The 17,553-nt window shown below is 43.1% G+C and overlaps 3 protein-coding genes across 3 annotated transcripts in view; 2 read left to right on the top strand and 1 right to left on the bottom strand.

Moving 5' to 3' along the window:
* LOC118407668 (tropomyosin-1-like) overlaps nucleotides 1-17,553 on the bottom strand; it is a 1,169,601-nt gene that overhangs the window by 599,195 nt on the left and 552,853 nt on the right. The window lies entirely within an intron of this gene.
* Nucleotides 1-17,553, top strand: part of LOC118407610 (zinc finger protein 25-like) — an 865,280-nt gene that overhangs the window by 326,524 nt on the left and 521,203 nt on the right. The window lies entirely within an intron of this gene.
* The window catches only part of LOC118407627 (zinc finger protein 525-like), a 976,997-nt gene that overhangs the window by 447,174 nt on the left and 512,270 nt on the right, over nucleotides 1-17,553 (top strand). The gene's annotated exons all lie outside the window — the stretch shown is intronic.

The raw sequence follows: 17,553 nt of genomic DNA, 5'->3' as shown, positions 1-17,553 counted from the left end.
GAAGAGAAAAGAGACTAGGTAAATTGTAGAATAGTATAGCATTACATAGTTAACTATTTTGTAAACGATAGATGTACTTATAGTGTAGCATAGCCTTAGTTGTCAGTCTGTCTCTCCCACTGCCACTGTAAAGATTCTTTACAGCAATGTTTTATGTAGCTACTGCATTTAGCCCATATGGGCAAGGTCATGCAAATAAAGATCATTGTCATTGTCATTGTTAAAAGCACCCCCTACTTGTATTACGTTATCAAAAAATCACGACCTCCCACAATATCGCTTTCTTTTGCTCCTAATACAAAAATCAGACATGTTGTCGGCATTGTGCCTTTATACACTGTCAGGCAGTTATCGTCCTAATTGTACCGCATATGCCGATTTTAGGCACACATTTTCAGTCAACTTGTCAACGATGATTGACAAATTTTCGTGCAATATTATCCGGCATTGGTAAACTTTTTGTTGTGCAGATGAGCGAAGTCACTAACAATGGAGTAAATGAAAGCCGGTTTGGGATTTGGGGGTTTCGTGCAATTGACCGAAGTGTGCGTTTATCCGACGTGCAATGAACTGGCTTCTACTGTACTACTAGCATTTGATCGTCGCGCTACGAATTACGCAAAGAAGATATCTTTTCCCACGAACTGCGAAAAATGAAAATAAGCTACCTACGTCTGATGGAAAACGGACATGCATTGATGCAGGCCATATCTAGATTCTGAGTAAAAATCTACCCTCCAGCAGAGTTAGGCTCCGGCTGGGTTTTTTAAAACGTTTTTATCGGGCTTTCTATTTTCGCGGCCTAAGGTCTCATTAATGTATTACTCCGCGAGTGGGTACCCTAAAAGAGATCCGAGCCAAAAATGAACGGCTGCACGGACGCATGTTTTTAGCGGTGAGAAATTCCCTTTTAGCCAGCGGAACTGATCTCAAAAGTTAGATTGGTGAAAGCTTGCTTGTAACTGAAGAAATCAGCAGGTAAAGTTTGACAGCCGCGCGCTAAGTCGGAGGTACACAGTCCTGGGTTCTGAGTGGTGCGGCTGTACGCTAGGAAGGAAAACGTGCCTTTTGCTGGAATTGACTGATTGTAGCTTGTAATTGCTATAAACAACAAACCTATGGATTCTAGTCATTGGCAATTTTTTTCTATTATATAGAGTAAATTTGCTCAACATAAAATGAAAAATCTGCTGACATTTCATGTAGCTTCATTATAAAGGCGACCAAGTAAAACACGAATTATAACATAGAAGTCTATGGGAAGAGGAAACCCATCAGTGAGACCCTAAGGTCGGTACAAAATTGAAAGCCCGATAAAAACGCATAAAAACGTCAACAACACAAAAAAAGCCGGAGCTTAAGCTCTATTTGGAGAGTACAGAAATCGATCAGTAGATCTCATGGATCTAGGGTGCGTGGGGTTCGAACTAACAACCTTTAGGTATGGTTCACACATGCGCTTACGGTCTCATTGATGAGTTTCCTTTTCCCATAGACTTCTATGTTATAATTCGTATTTTACTTGGTCGCCTTTATAATGAAGCTACATGAAATGTCAGCAGATTTTTCATTCTATGTTGAGCAAATTTACTCTATATAATAGAAAAAAATTTCGAATGACTAGAATCCATAGGTTTGTTGTTTATAGCAATTACAAGCTACAATCAGTCAATTCCAGCAAAAGGCACTTTTTCCTTGCTAGCGTACAACCGCACCACTCAGAACCCAGGACTGTGTACCTCCGACCTAGCGCGCGGCTGTCAAACTTTACCTGCTGATTTCTTCAGTTACAAGCAAGCTTTCACCAATCTAACTTTTGAGATCAGTTCCGCTGGCTAAAAGGGAATTTCTCACCGCTAAAAACATGCGTCCGTGCAGCCGTTCATTTCTGGCTCGGATCTCTTTTAGGGTACCCACTCGCGGAGTAATACATCAATGAGACCTTAAATGTCCGTAAAATGTCTATATGTTTTGTAGGCGTTAAACCTCTACCAGGCTCCACAGGTCGCCGGAAAAATAGTTAAAAATTGGACAAATATACACGCATAACATGCCACGGGGAATTAGCTGACGGAGAAGTATGGTTAACGACCAAGCTAAATCGACTGATATGTTATCTGTCTTGATTTGTACAACTTCTACTTTTTTTCTAGTAGCCTGTGGAGCCTGGTACAGACTAAGGCTTCCATACCGGCATACGGATCTCATTCGGTCTTGCACATATACGCACGTGTGAACCCACCTTTAGATTTGAGAAGTCAACAACCCTTAGTAGTCTCAAGGCCACCGCATACAAAGATTTCTCACCTTTCTCCTTATAAAGGTAAGGTATCAAAGTGCCCAAGTCATGTATATTCAAGAAAATCCCACGCAAAAAATAAACAGGTTCTCAGAAATGAATTCACTTCTCAATGAGTTGATACTCTGTTGATAGGATTGGTCTGGTATGAGCCTTTGTGTGACGTGTGCACGTAATTGTTGACGTGCTTCAGAATATGTCTCATATACAGTTGTTATACTGCTATTGCTCATAAACAACCTGTATTAATGTTACCGTGAGCCACGCGGCTCACTAAATCACGAGGACGGTAGAAGTTGGTTTTCAGCATGCGGCGGGCGAAGTGAAGACACGGCGCTGTTGTTACTCTGTACTCGGTGGTGAGAGTTACTATTACTATTGTGTTTTTTTTTATTGTTCTTTTAAAGCAGAGGTACAGAACTCGAAGTAGCCACCAAAATAAGCATTATGAAGAACTGGAAGGCATTGGGCTCCCGGCTTCCGCTTGCCAAAGAAACACCGCGTGGACATCACGCAGAAGTAGAGGTGTACAACGCGCGGCTGTCAACAAAACAACAAGAAGTTGAACATGTGCATGCGGGTGATAGAAATGCCCCACCAACCTTACCGCCAAGAAACCTGCCACCAGCGAAGCCCGAAGCTGCGGATTCTGGAGATAAAAGAAGTATCACTACGTTGGGTTCTTGGCCACTAAAACAAGACAATGACGATGGTAGAAAAAACGTTTCGCCGACACTAGGAAAGTGTCACAGTCTTGAAACGGGAGGCAAAGAGAAAATGGACGGAAGGAACGATGAACTGGTCAGAAAGTGCAAAGATGTCAATCCGGCTGGTGAAAAAATCTTTGCGTTGGGATCTTGGCCACTAAAACAGACCAATGAACTTGTGGATCATGAAAATGCTCCTCCGACATTGCCGACAAGAGAGTCTCATAGTCTTGACACAGGAGGAAACGAGAATGACCAAGAAGATGGAAACAACGACGATTTGGACAGAAAGTACGAAGATGTTGATCCGGCTGGTGACAGTATCTTCGCACAGAGTTCCTCGCCTCCCAAACAGGATGATGTGGATGCTGATGGTACAAATCTTCCATCTCCACTGCCGACTAAGAAGTCAGACAACACGGATCCGTGTGGGGACAAGACCTTTGTACCGAGTTCTCAGTTCCAACACGGTTCGTCCACTGAACTCGCACCTGGACATGGTACAAAAATGAAGGGACGCACCACAGAGCAACCCACTGACAAAGTGTGGAAGAAATATGAGGATGCAGAACTAGACTCCAGCGGTGTAGATGTGGTACTGGGCTCCGGGTTGAAACGTGCTGTGCCGGATCTACCACCTCCTCGCAACCGGGACATTGAAGAACACTCACCTGGACGTCGCAGAAAAATGGCGGCACGCAGCACAGAGTTTTCCCGCGAAAAAGTGTTACAGAGATACGAGGAGGTGGATCTACAGTCCAGCGGTGTAGACGTGGTTCTAGGCTCAGGGTTGAAACGTGCCGTGCCGGATCTACCCCCTCCTCGCAAACGTCACATTGAAGTTTACAATGAATCTAAAGAGAATAAAGAAGACAAAGTCGTCGGATTAGAGCATGGTGGAAACAGTGTGCCCTCCCCTCGCCATTTCGACATGGGCGACCACCGGTTCGTGTGGTCTGAGCACAGCGACCAGTCATATTGCGATACATACTTCTCACCAGATTGTGCTTACAGTATCAAACCAAATAAAAACCCTAAACACAATTATACAGAAACAGAAGTCTACAATTCGTCACAGGAAGAAAAGTCTGAAGTTTTGGAAGATAAAAATGTCAAAGAATCGAGCTCTGGGTTAAGAAAACAAGAAATGGATGTAAATAATGAAGAAATGGGAAGGAAATACGAAGATGTAGACCCGCATGGTGAAAGCATCTTTGCCTTGCCTTCTGGACTGAAATCCAATGAACACTCGCCACGTCATCTCCCAAAAAAGGATGTGCACGATTCAAGACCATCCTCCAAAAAACAGCATGTCGAAGACGTTCCAGCTCCTTTGCCCGACAAAAAGCCCTCACTACGCCACCATGCCATGGGAGGCAAAGAGAAAGAACAACTGGACGGAAGCGGCGAAGAACCGAACAGAAAGCACGAAGACACCGATCCGCATGGTTACGGTATCTTTGCATCGAGTCCTGAGACAAAGAAACAGTGCGGTGAATATACGGATGGTAGAGATACTCCTCCGCCAATGCCGGCAAGAAATGCTCACCATCTCACCATGAAAGACAAAGAAAAGGACCAGAAGGACGAAGAGAACAGAAAGTACGAATACACAGATCCTCACGGTTACAGTATCTTCGCATCGGGCCCCGGGTCTAAGAAACAGTGCACTGAAGATACGGATGGTCGAAATATGCCACCACCATTACCGGGCAGAAAGTACGAAACTGTGGATCCGGCTGGGGAGAGCATCTTCGGGTTCGCTCCTGGGTTGAAGCGCACTGCGCTCGGTCAGCACCCGACGGCGCGTCCATACCCCCGACAAGAGTCGCGCTCAGACACGTCTCGTACATCCCGGGATACAAGCCGAGACGGGGAGAATGACACACCCGGATTCTGTGACAGAGTTAGAGGTACGTGCAGATTCTTCTTAATGCTAGAGCTATATGCAGCTAGATAAAACAGCAAAGTAACATATAATGAACTATATGAATATGTCACAGAAAAGAAAGCTATTGATTGCTGGGGGTTTTTGCAGGTTTACAAAAACAGACATGATGCGAAATTATTCCAGTTTACATTCATTTTCAACCTGTTGGAATCTAAAGAACAATAGGTGTGCACTGTCCTGTATGCCGTTCTTGACAAAAAGTTGCATGAAACATAGCGGTATAGAAATTGTAGGATTCAGATGTTTTTGTCCACTTTAAAATGGCTCGCTGTTCAATATGAACTGGCCGAATTCATTTGTTTTGTTTGCTGCTTGCTGACCTTAGGTTATTCATGAATTGTCCACGAAAACAAGCTTTGTGGATTATTGATAAATGATTCAATTCAAACCACCCCAGATTGCAATCAACGGTTCTTGTTTTGGTTGTAAATATCCGGTTATGAAATATATTAAGAAAGGTACGCAACCACAGAAGCATCAAGAGTCTGGCTGTGTTTGTCTGTCTCTCTGCCTGTCTCTCTGTGTCCGTCTGTCTCTGTCTCTCTCGATCTTTCCATCTCTCTCGGTCTCCCTCTCCACCACCCTCACACACACACACACACACACACACACACAGTCTCTCTCTCTCTATGAGAGTGGCAGTAACGAGCCATATTTTATCTGTATTTGTTTGTTTCTTGCTGACCTTAAGTTATTCATGAAGTGCCCACGAAAACAAGCTTTGTGGATTATCAATGAATAATTCAACTCAAACCATCCCAGATTGCAATCAACGGTTCTTGTTGTTGTTATGATTTTCAGGTTTTGAAATGCAAATTTGTGTTTAGAGAGGTGTACGACGCCAGAAGCAGGTGCTATCTTCTAGGATAACACATTTTCATCAGAATTAAGAGAAATGAACTAGTAATTTATAAATCAGTAACTGAGTAGTGCCACGAACCACCGTAGGCTACCACCCCCGCCGCCATAACCATGTCCCGCCTGCGCATCCATGCATGATGGCAAACCGGCAAACCTGAAACATGCCGTCTGTCTCTTTCTGTTTGTTACTCTCCAAGCAGAGGTTAGGCTCCGGCTGTTTTTTAACGTTTTTTTTAGTCGTTTTTATCGGGCTTTCTATTTTGTCATTTTTTCTTACTGTGTCCGGCACAGTAAGAAAAAAGTGTGGCAATTAAAACTATTGCCATGGCGACGGTTTTATTGTTTATAAGTATTAAGTATAATGATTGTTGTTGTAGGTGTGTTGTTTTTGTGTTCTATTCTTTCACCTGGCTGTATGTATGAAGATTGCTTTAAGCGATGGATGTTTATAGGGCATTGCTGTTAACAGGAAAGGTGATCTCTTGTGACGAGTGACCATAAATGTTTCTCATTGTTATACAAATAAAGTCCTCATTTGCCAATCAGATATATCCGTAAACTGGGGCCGAGATTATAAATATAGGCGGTACTAGAGGGTACGGTCTTCCGTGTAGCTCCCGGATTATCGGCGATATCATATTACTGACTGGTTGCTTTTGGCCAGTTTTTGGCATATCGATGTCTGAAGTATCACTCATCCCGTTTTGATCAATGTCATACCCTGAATTGCACACAGTGACATATGATAGCTGTTTTATGTATATTACAACACTTTTACCGGCTTTATCCGAGAGATCTGCGTGGCCTGGTTCATTGCAATCGAAGCATCGCATCCTCGGTCCATCCCTCCGGGGGCCGGGGCCGCCAAACCTGGCTGGGTGGGCCTTGCTCTGACGCCCGCCAAACCCTCCTCCATGTGGAAACAGGCTGTCCCCACTGTTATCTACTAGACCTACTGCCTGTTCCCACTTAATCGCTGGTCAGCTAGATGTTATCTTTGCTTTACCATAACGAGCTGCTGTCACACTGTTCCTAAGTTGATTTAGTAGTAGTCACCGTCCATATGCGTTCTGTGAGCCGTGTTGCTATGCCTCGCGCGTCGGATTATTGTAAAAATCTCAACTTTTCTTTATATTTGCTTGATCAATCCTAGTTGTATTCTCTTTCCCACAATATCAGTCATTTTTATGACTAAACTACAAAAATGAACTAAGCTATCCGGCAGAAGATATTATTCACTAGATAGTGGATAAGATGCCTAGTTTGGAACGGATTGTCCAGGGCAAGTTGCGGGTTATTTTCGCCGATGTCGTCGATCATATATGGATCGCAACACCCTACGTAGGTCCCGGATGATTCCGTCGTACGCCTTTAAACTGATTAATGACACGCTGAACTCGTTATTGTTATAAGACTAGATAATATCAGGACGGGCAGAAATCATACGGCCGACCTTTGAAGCACACCTCAAGAAAGACGATCCAAGAATTCATTCTTTTACGCTTCGTCAATAAAAGGAACCAATGTAGCCGTTAAAACGTAGTACTTAAGAAAGGTTCTGATTCGCCATGGTTGTTTTTTGCTTTTTTAGGTTGCAGAATGAAATAAATGTGTCCCATTTTTACGGAATATTAGACCCGTTTGTGGTGGTGTCACGAGGTGACATCGTGATCACCAACCCCTGGAGTTGGGACTAAGTGGGACCAGATGGAGAGGGGATGGGTATTAGACAGACGTGGCAGGGCAGGGGGGATTCAACCTATCGATACCGGCAGGGGAAGACGTGTGCACTAGATAAAGTCTTTCATCTCCGCAACCACCATGCCTCTGTCCTGATCCTTGACTCACTACCTGGCCACTGTGACATCTGGTAGTACGGCTGGGGTGAGTCAAACGAGGGTGACAAGGAGGCGTTCTGAGACGCAGGCTGACTTCGACACTGAGAGAGACGCCGGCCTGGAGTACCGAGCCGGCGGGGTTGACCAGCAAGGGGCGAGGCGACGACCAAGTGTCGGTTACAGGGGCAAGCAGGAGGGGAGGCGTCCGAGAGATGCAGGCCGATTCCGACTCTGAGACTGAGAGAGCGTCGGCCCGGAGTGACTGCGGCGGTAACGGCCTGTAGTAGCGGGAAGCCTGAAGGGGAGCGGCAGTGACTGGGGCATGGTCGGACGGCCACGCGGCGGGCGGAGTAGTGACCGAGGCAAGAGCGGGCCCGGGGAGAGAGACAGAGAAGGAAAGGTTGGTGGGCTCGCGTAATATCATTAGCGCATCGTGCACACCGGCCTTGTTCCTGTTGTTATTTAGTTCATTCTGTTTTGTTGTCGTAGTTTCAGAATTTGTTGGCGACTTAGTTAGATTTGCGACTGAGTGGTCGGGAGTTTGTGATCGTGAGCGGCCAGGAGTTCAGTGGGGTCCAACGTTTCCCGACCAAATCTGGGTCAGGGGGGAGTAGAGAGAATTCTATCTGTTTTCAGCAGTTATGTATTAGAGTAGAGTAGCTTTAGCTAGGTAATTTTTCTATATAGGACAGTGAAGAAACAATTCTGTGACAAACCTTCGGTCACGCTCTGAGCGGCGAGTATTATGTGAACGTGGCGGAAGTCAGTGGGGGCGTCACCAGATGGGTCAGTTTAGATGTAAGATATAGAGCTGTTTTGATTGATATAGATATACATGTGGGTTAGCGAACAGTGGAACTTATTTTGAAAGCGGGCGGGTCTGATAGTGTGTAGGAAGGGACTGAAGCTGTAGTGTGTCCAGGAAAGCCACACTTCGGCGGATTCTACCGGGTGGCGGAAAAATCCGGGCACATGAAGGCCGGCAGCGGATAGGACATATGGGCTTTACTCCCCGGGGTACGATAGTAATGTGTAGTTCGTTATTTTAAATCTCGTATGATGTTTCCATGGCAGGTCAAGTGTGTCCGGCGTTTTGTCACTTGTAGTTGTCGGAATGTCTATGTTTGTGTTTATGTGTTGATGATTATTAATGTCGAGAGGTAGAGGTGAAGGCGATGGAGATTAGTTGAGGCGTAGGTGAGGTGTCGAGGTTAGGAGGCCGGTGTTTTGTGCGTCAGTGGTTGCTATGCGTTGTCCTGTCCGACCCCAACCTCTACAGGCGTGATTCCACAGCACGACTCGGCAGACAACGACGGCCCGACGGCCCGACGTCGAAGGAGTCGTCGTCGCGGGAGCATCCAACCGGGAGGCCTCTGTGGACAAGACAAGCCTCTTCCCGACGGGCAGAGGGGTTCCTGCCGTTTCCTGTGGTTCCGGGACATTAGTTGTTTGATAAGTAAAAGATTCGGTATTCTGGTTTACGTTAGACTGGAGCCACCCGACGTCCCTGTGCACTGCATATTGCAGTCGTTTGTGCTGAAACGTTAGTTTCCACATATGTATTGTTGTGTCTTTGTTTGCGCGAAGCCAAGCCAAAAAAGAGATATTGTTGTGTCCGTATTTATTGTGTAAAGGAGTATAGTCGGGGCTGGTCGTTTCGTAGAGGAGAGGATCTCCGGCAAGAGAGTGAGAACAGACGCAATGTTGTCGTGGCCGGAACGATCTTTAATCGCACAGAGTCGATTAGTACTCCTCTCTCTTGTCTAGTTCATCTGTTCGGACCGGTCCTAACATCACTACTGTTTATGTAACCGACGGGGACAGACTATTGAAACCGCATGTCCATTGATCATGTCACTCTCTAAGCGAGCCGCCCCTCTCGACGGTCTCAAGAGAGCACAAGATTGTCTTTCTCAGAATTCTCAAGTCTCTAGAGTACTCGTTAGCAGACAACTGCCACTGCGTCATGGAATTCGGAGGCTTCCATATGGAGCCCATATGTGTCAGAATCCTATAATAATCATTAAGTTACAATTGTACTCGGATCGGCGGTGTATTGTGTTTATTTTACTTCTTTTAAGTGTCGACACTCGGGCTCCACCAAAATTTTAAGATACTTCGTTTTTGTTCCCTCTGGTTTAATCTCCAAGCAGATCCTACGGTGCCATAAGATAGTATCAAAGCTGGCCAAGGAGTATAGCCGGCCAAAGGGAGTCAAGTGAGGACCAGTACTTTGATGCTATATATTACGCCACCGTGGATCTGGCTGGAGATTACCTCTGGTTATGAGACATATAGTCTTTATCGGTCAAAGTGATGACACGTTAGCATCCACAGATGAATTGTTGTGTGTTGTAACTGACAGAATAATCTAATTTCCACCGATCAAGACAAACAAAAGTTTCTTAGTTTCTATCACTTATTGCGGAATCAACGTATTCATATCTTTCCTTTCTCCCTCTCTGTGCACACAGGTAAACGTCGTCATGACAACCCTAAGGTTACAGAGTGAATCGACTGACTAGCGCAAGCCCTGATCGCGATGGTTTGGTCTGTGCGACCATATCATTGCAGAAAAAATCAAATGAACATCACAGCAGAAAAAAATCGTGAAATAGCACGAGTCCCACAACCATACATGACTTAAAACACAATGAAATAAAAACCCTCATACCAAACATTACAATCCTCATACATACACGACATCTATACACCAAATGGTCCTAAATACAAGCCAAAATATATGGCTGACCCACTTATCTCGTCTATTGCTACATAATATCTGGTAATTTGTTAAAATGTGATGTGCTGTATAGTCATTCAGGCGGTCATAAAGAACTTAACACTAAACATTGCTTTGATTACATGTTGCCGTCTACTCAACAAAGCAATAGATTTTTAACAATTCAAAACATAGCAGACTTTATACGTGAAACAAAAAAGAATCTAAAACTTAACATAATATTCCTAGTTCATTACATCGATTTTGTCATCGTATTATACCCATTTCCCCCAAAACATACTTGAAACCTCCTCAAAATAAATTCCCTGGGGAATACTCAGATGATACTACTGCGCATGCCTGTAAAAATTCCTCACATGCCTACGGAATTCTGGGAATTCTTGTCAAACGGTCGCACACTATAATATTAGGCTCGCCCCTGGGGCGTCGCCAAAAATGACAAAATAGAAAGCCCGATAAAACGACCAAAAAAACGTTAAAAAACAGCCGGAGCCTAACCTCTGCTTGGTGAGTATTTGTTTGTGTCTGTTTCTCTCTGTCAGTCTCTATGTCTGCCTGTTTCTCTGTATGTCTGTCTGTTTGTCTGGCTCTCTGGCTCTCTTTTTAATGTTAAGTTCCCTGTACAATCATTCTTTTAAGAAAAAATAAATAGATAAAGCGTGTGCCCTTCTATATATAGAGCTGCATGGACTGCATGATACACAGTCTTTCGGCTTTGATCTTGCAGGCCTAAAAGACTTAATGTTTCACAAAATTTTAGGATTATGGACTGAGGGAAAGTCTAGCAGTCTATTCTGGCTCCTGCTGGGCTGCGGAGTCGTGGTGACTGCGGCAGCCGTCATCGCTGCTGTCCTGGGACCTCGTCTCATGGCTGTGAGGACGGTAAGTTAGGCCTGGTGGGTCAGGCGGATTTATCCTCCAAGTGTGTTGTTGCTGATTGACCAAGTATGTGTAGCCTTATATTCAAACCCATCATAGTCCCCGTTTCTCTTTGGTCCTCTTTGCGGAGAGGAGAGAAGATGCTCTTGAGCTATATCAGTTGGTTTGTTTGATTCTTCGTTTATTCATGAAAGCTCAAATCGGCCTGCAGGCCGCATTGAGGTCACGGGGCAAGACAAAGTAAATAACAGAGATACAGTTTACATCGAACACAGTTTACATCCTGAGTAGGGCTGGGTATCGGTACAGCGTACCGGTACAAAACCGGTTTTTCTTATTGGACCGGTCCAGAAAAACCGGACCTGAAAAAAATTAGGTGGACCGGATGTTGGACCGATTAGAAAATTAACAGATTATTTTATCAGGCATTCATACGTTTTGGCGCTTGCAGGTGGAAGAAAATAACAAGAGTGAAGTATAGTAGAGTTTATAGTAATTTCTACCACGTTTTACAGCCAATCGTACATGTGCAGTTAGCGTTGTGGGAGTTTTAAACGCCATTCTAAGTCTAATACTCCACCAAACAGATTTTTTTTAGTGAAATGGACCATTGGTATGAGTCATACTGCATCAGGTCCAGGTTCAGGTCCTGGTTCTGAACCTGGACCTGGACCTGAATTTTCTGTACCGGTACCCAGCCCTAATCCTGAGTCTTATAAGTCAATACGTCTATGTACTCCTTGGCTGAGTCCACGATAGGCGATGGCTCTAGTATTTTATTATCAGGCAGGAGCATATGTGAAGATGACATGTATACGCTTGTATCCAGGAGTCGATTTCAAAGACCCAATTTGGAGCTCACCTGAAGCATCCAGGTACTCCTTGGCTGAAGACACCCGACAAGGAAGGCAGACCGACCGTTTCGGACTCGCCTTCAACTTCGCATACATCGAAGCTGCTAACGAAACCACGTTTGTTTGTTTGTTTATTTATTTGTTCCGGAATGTTCACCTGTATATTTTACAGTATCGATATCAGTTTGTATAGTATTGACTGCATTTTGTATTCTGTTATTAAATATGATTAGATTAGCTCAGTAGAATTGATAGTAACACATTTAATTCAACTCACATGTATATACATGTTGAAATACATTGTACTTGTTACAATTTTTGCTGTTCCGTATCTTCTTGCTCTTCTCAACTCTCACTAACCTAGAGTCCCCTAATATGATATCTAAATACAATAAGAACTATACATTTTGACCTAAATAAATACAATACATGATACGTGAAACAATATATTACTAAGAATGCTATTAATTACTTTAAGGGTGTACACTAAATGTTTCTTCTGTTGGTGAGCTTAACGGTATGACAAATTCTGTTACAGGCACTCCGGTGTTGATCATGGTCTCTAACAACTCAACTTCACACTCTTCACCATTTGGATCCAGTTCTACAGGAACGTTTGGAGATAATCACAAGGGTCTTAAAGTTGAGGCCTTGCCAACAACAACCGTGGCTCTTCCACTGAATACTGGTAAATTGTAATTATTGATATCTGTTTTCATTTACTTTTTAAGTAGTTAATATTTACCTTTCATCGCTTGTTTCTTTCTCTTGTCTTCTTTCTTTTGTGCATTTGTTCCTTCGTTTTTTTTTTCTTTTCTCTCTTATTGATGTATATATCTTTGTGTATTTTTCATCCCACAGACATTAATAAGTGCACCAGCAAACCATGTCAACATGGACGCTGTGTGAACCAAGATGGCGGCTACAGATGTACCTGCTCACCTGGATGGACTGGACAGAACTGTCAGCGAGGTTAACTCTTTTTCTATAATTATTAATTCATTTTGCATAAATGATTTTCCCTATATTCATCCGTCCACGAATCCATCTATCCATCAATCAATCATTCCTTCCTTCCTTCTTTTTCTTCTTCTCTGTCTTGGATAAAGGAATGGTATATCTTTGAGTATTTTATCTTTATCCTACAGACATCAATGAGTGTACAAGGACACGTACCCCTTGCCAACATGGACGCTGTGTGAACCAAGACGGTGGCTACACATGTACCTGCTCACCTGGATGGACTGGACAGAACTGTAACCAAGGTATGTCCTGTCTAGCATGATGAATAGTCAATACTTTATCATGAAAATGTTGGTAAATGACATTATAAAAAAGACTTTACCTAAAGTTTACGTGAATAAAGTTTTCTTTCTTCTTTTATTTTTTTACTGCTTCTTGGTGTATATTTGTTATCATGCTTATTTCTTTATCCGACAGACATAAATGAGTGTACCAGGAAACGTACCCCATGTCAACATGGACGCTGTGTGAACAAAGATGGTGGATACACATGTACCTGCTCACAAGGATGGACTGGACAGAACTGTCAACAAAGTGAGATCTGTCTAGTTATGACCAATAGTCATATTCTAACATGAAAATGTTGGTAAATGACAATATAAAAAATGACTTTACATAAATAACATATTCTGTTTCTTTCTTCTATTTCTTTATTGCTTGTTGATGTACAGTTGTTATCAGTATTATCATCTTTGTGTCTTTTTTCCTTCTTCCCACAGAGATAGATGACTGTACCAAGAACCCATGCCAACATGGACACTGTGTGAACCAAGATGGCGGCTACAAATGTACCTGCTCACCTGGATGGACTGGACAGAACTGTCAGCAAGGTAGGATTTTGTGACTCAAATTTCTCTTTCTTCCTCCAATTAGAAATGGTTTGTGGAAAAGGCTGAGCTGTGCATCAGGTCTGGCTACCTGGGCTGGCTATCACGTCAGGCTACTCAGATACCCCCATCCATAGCCCCAATTCTTTTTTCACTCGCACACGCTACTGTAGGGCGATCCTACTAGTAATGGTACCGTATTGTGTGTGACTAGATTGACACACGGCTAGGGGGAAAACATCTGCATTTTTTTCAAAAATATTGCCTTTGGAGTTATTATTTCTTACAGGCCAAAACTGCCCGAGTGAGTGGAGTGAATACAACAACCACTGCTACAAGTTGATGAAGGACAAGGTAAACTGGGACACAGCAAACACAAGGTGTGAACAGGATGGCGCAAAACTCTCTTCTATCAAGGACGAAGACGAGAACAACTTCGTGGCAGATGTCATCAAAAATGGTGGGTAATAATAAGCGGGGTCATGGTTCACTGCAGGTGAGAGGTCAAATTTGAGGGCCCCGAAATTCTGAACATGTACAATTCTTGTCTAGTCCACGCGCAACGCATCTTGACATATTATAAACATTGCAGGCGGCATCGGAGTTGAACACTTATAAATACCGTACTCAGTGGTGTCTGTTGTGGCCCATGGGCTATAGAAACCACGATGGCACATTCCTCTGCACCCTGAAATGTGTGAGAGTAGTTGTAATACTTAAACTAATATTAACTAAGATCTCCCACTTATTTCAGATGACTGTCTTACTGACCAGTTTCGAGATGATTTATGTTGTTGGGTTTGTCTCTGTGTGTGTGCCTTTGTGTGTCTGTTTTTCGGGATATTGTGCTAAGTATAACTTAACAACCTCTGGATGGATGGATTATATTTGTCACGTAGATTGGGGTTGAGCAAACAAAGGTCAATGTTGATTTTGGCCCTCCTGATGTGTGACCTTGGTACTGCAGCAGAACATCCTATTTTTTGTATCCTAGACTTGATGCGGCCTTAATATTTTGGTGGCAGGTAGCTTTTGATGTAAAGAAGAAGTTGTGTAGATTTGGGCCCCCTAGCAACATAACCTGAAGCTGTAGAGTCGTTTTATCAAAGCTGACATTTTGGGAACGAATAGCTTTTGTTCTGATTGCAGCTAGAGGGTTTCTTGGTCGGCATCACGCCTGGATCGGACTGACACGCGGCCCGGATGGACAGTTCCGGTGGGCTGACGGCTCGATACTGGCCTACACAAACTGGTCCCCAGGACAGCCCAACAACGATCAGACCTTAGCGTTTGGCAAGGGAGAGGGCTGCGGTGTTATGCACTCTAAGGTATGCTTTATTGGAATTAATTTTTTCAAATGTTAATTTTCCTATTTCCATTTGCCCACCAATCCGATGGTGCGGTGTGAGCGGATTAAACCATTCCAGCCAAAATGGGGTAGGGATTTCCCGACCAGCCCTTGTGACCCCTGCTTCGCCTATTGGGTCAGTTAGTCCTCACTCTTAGTGAGCAATTCGGCTGGTCTCAATCAAGATGCTTCTGACCTAGGGCGAAGAGATGCTGTTACAGTTACAATCGTGTAACCCGTAACCTTGAGTGGCCTTCAGGTCTTGTTACGTGGTGACCATGAAGTAAAAAAAAATCCATTCATACACCATCATCATTGCAACCTTTACGACTGAATACGATTTTCGAGCTTACTTTAAGTGACCACCTTCAATGTTCTTCAGCGTCATGACAATGACCAAATTAAATGGTTGAATGAAATTGTCACTAACATGTGAATAATGACATGGTGTCTGGCTTTGGCATGCTCATCAATTGGTTATTCTTCTGCCAGTTCATTCTAGTGACGCTGAAGAAGAGTGATGGTTGTCACTTGAAAGTGAATCACCATATCTTATTCAGTTGCAGAGACTGGCTTTTTTTCGTGACTAAATCTTATTCACTTGGATGTCTTGCTTTCCTAAACGAGCACAGCTTCGATTCCAAACGTGACTAAGTTTGTATCCCCCTCACCGCGCTCAATGGGGTTAACTCTCTTATCCAGACAGTCTCTTTGACACACCGATTACTTGCTGTGCTAAAGAAAGCTCACATATTCTACTAATCATATAAAATATACTCCTTTCTCAACAGACAGGAAGGTCGACGTCAATCCTTTTCTTTTGGCAAGACGCTGTGCGAAGAGGAGAGTGGAATGACCAACAGTGTTCCCATTCTCTTCCCTTTGTCTGCAAAAGGCCAAAATAACACGTTTTAACATCGCGTCTTTCAAAACGACACAGAAAGACTAGGGTAAGCCACACCAGTTGGATTTGATGGATCTCGGAAATTTTCTGTACTATCGTAGCAAAAAAACTCTAGGAGTGACTATAAAGTGGCAATAAAGCGAAGTATAAAGGGAGAGAGAGAGAGTGGGAGTTACTTGAAGTAACGTGATAGTATTATTTTGTTCCATTTTTCGCTTTAATTAGTGAGAGAGGGAGACAGAGGAGAGAGTGTTAAGTCACTTGATGTAACGTAATAGCAACTTGTACCATAGAATTTCATATATTACGTTAAACAAGGCACCAGTTTGCCTTATTGCCCCCAAAATAATATTAGACTCTCTTCGTACATGTGACTCATACCATCCTAGAAGGATCATACTGTTGCAATAGAATTACATGATTTAATGTGCATCATAATAAGAATTTGATTGTATAATATTGGCAGAAAAAATATGATGCATGTATGTCCCATATATTATATTAGACAAGATGTGTGTTTAATTTTAAGAATGGTTTTGACTCTCTCTGCTTTCATACTATACTAGAAGGACAAGACTTCCGAAAATAATTTCATCAGGTTGGTAGAAACGTAAGCAAGTAAGTATAATTTTGGTTGTGTACAAGAATTCTTCTATATCCTAAGGACAAGACTGTTGAAATAGAATTACATATTTTAATGTGTATCATAATAAGTGGTTAAATATACACAAGTATTGTTTATTTTATTTAATGAATGTCTATCCCTTAAAAAGCTTGTCATGAGAAGTCGTCTCATCATAATATTTTCATAGTCGTGTTCTTCTATAATTTTCCAGCTCTGAGAGAATGCTAGTGAAAGATTTGAGAGAGTATAATACAGTGGAAGCCAGTTAATTGCACATCGGATTAACGCACACTTCTATTAACTGCACGGAATCCCAGAATCCCAAACCGGTGCGGTCCAGCTAGATAACTTCGTATTATTGCACCAGCCGGATAATTGAACCAAATACACTGGCAAATAGGCCGTGCAATTAAGCGGCTTCTACTGTAACACAAATTACTGTTTAGCAGCGCCGATGGCAACAGTGAAGTACACAAGGAAAAAATACATGAAAGATATCACACCTTTGTGAAAGTTTTAAACGTTATTTTCAACTTCTTTTCTTGTGTGAATGTTTTGCTAATTGCGTCTGATTCTTGTTTTTCTAGTTCTCAGTAGGCCACAGTAATACTAGCCTGACTAAAATCGCGCCCCTAGCGGAGGGCCCTACGATTGTCGCCTCCCGGGGGGAGAGCTTGTGTAAACACAGGCTACA

This window comes from Branchiostoma floridae, unplaced genomic scaffold (genome assembly GCF_000003815.2).
Source record: "Branchiostoma floridae strain S238N-H82 unplaced genomic scaffold, Bfl_VNyyK Sc7u5tJ_1439, whole genome shotgun sequence".
In the NCBI taxonomy this organism is placed as follows: domain Eukaryota; kingdom Metazoa; phylum Chordata; class Leptocardii; order Amphioxiformes; family Branchiostomatidae; genus Branchiostoma; species Branchiostoma floridae.
Note: the sequence above shows the minus strand (reverse complement) of the source record. Positions and strands in the feature narration are given on the sequence as shown.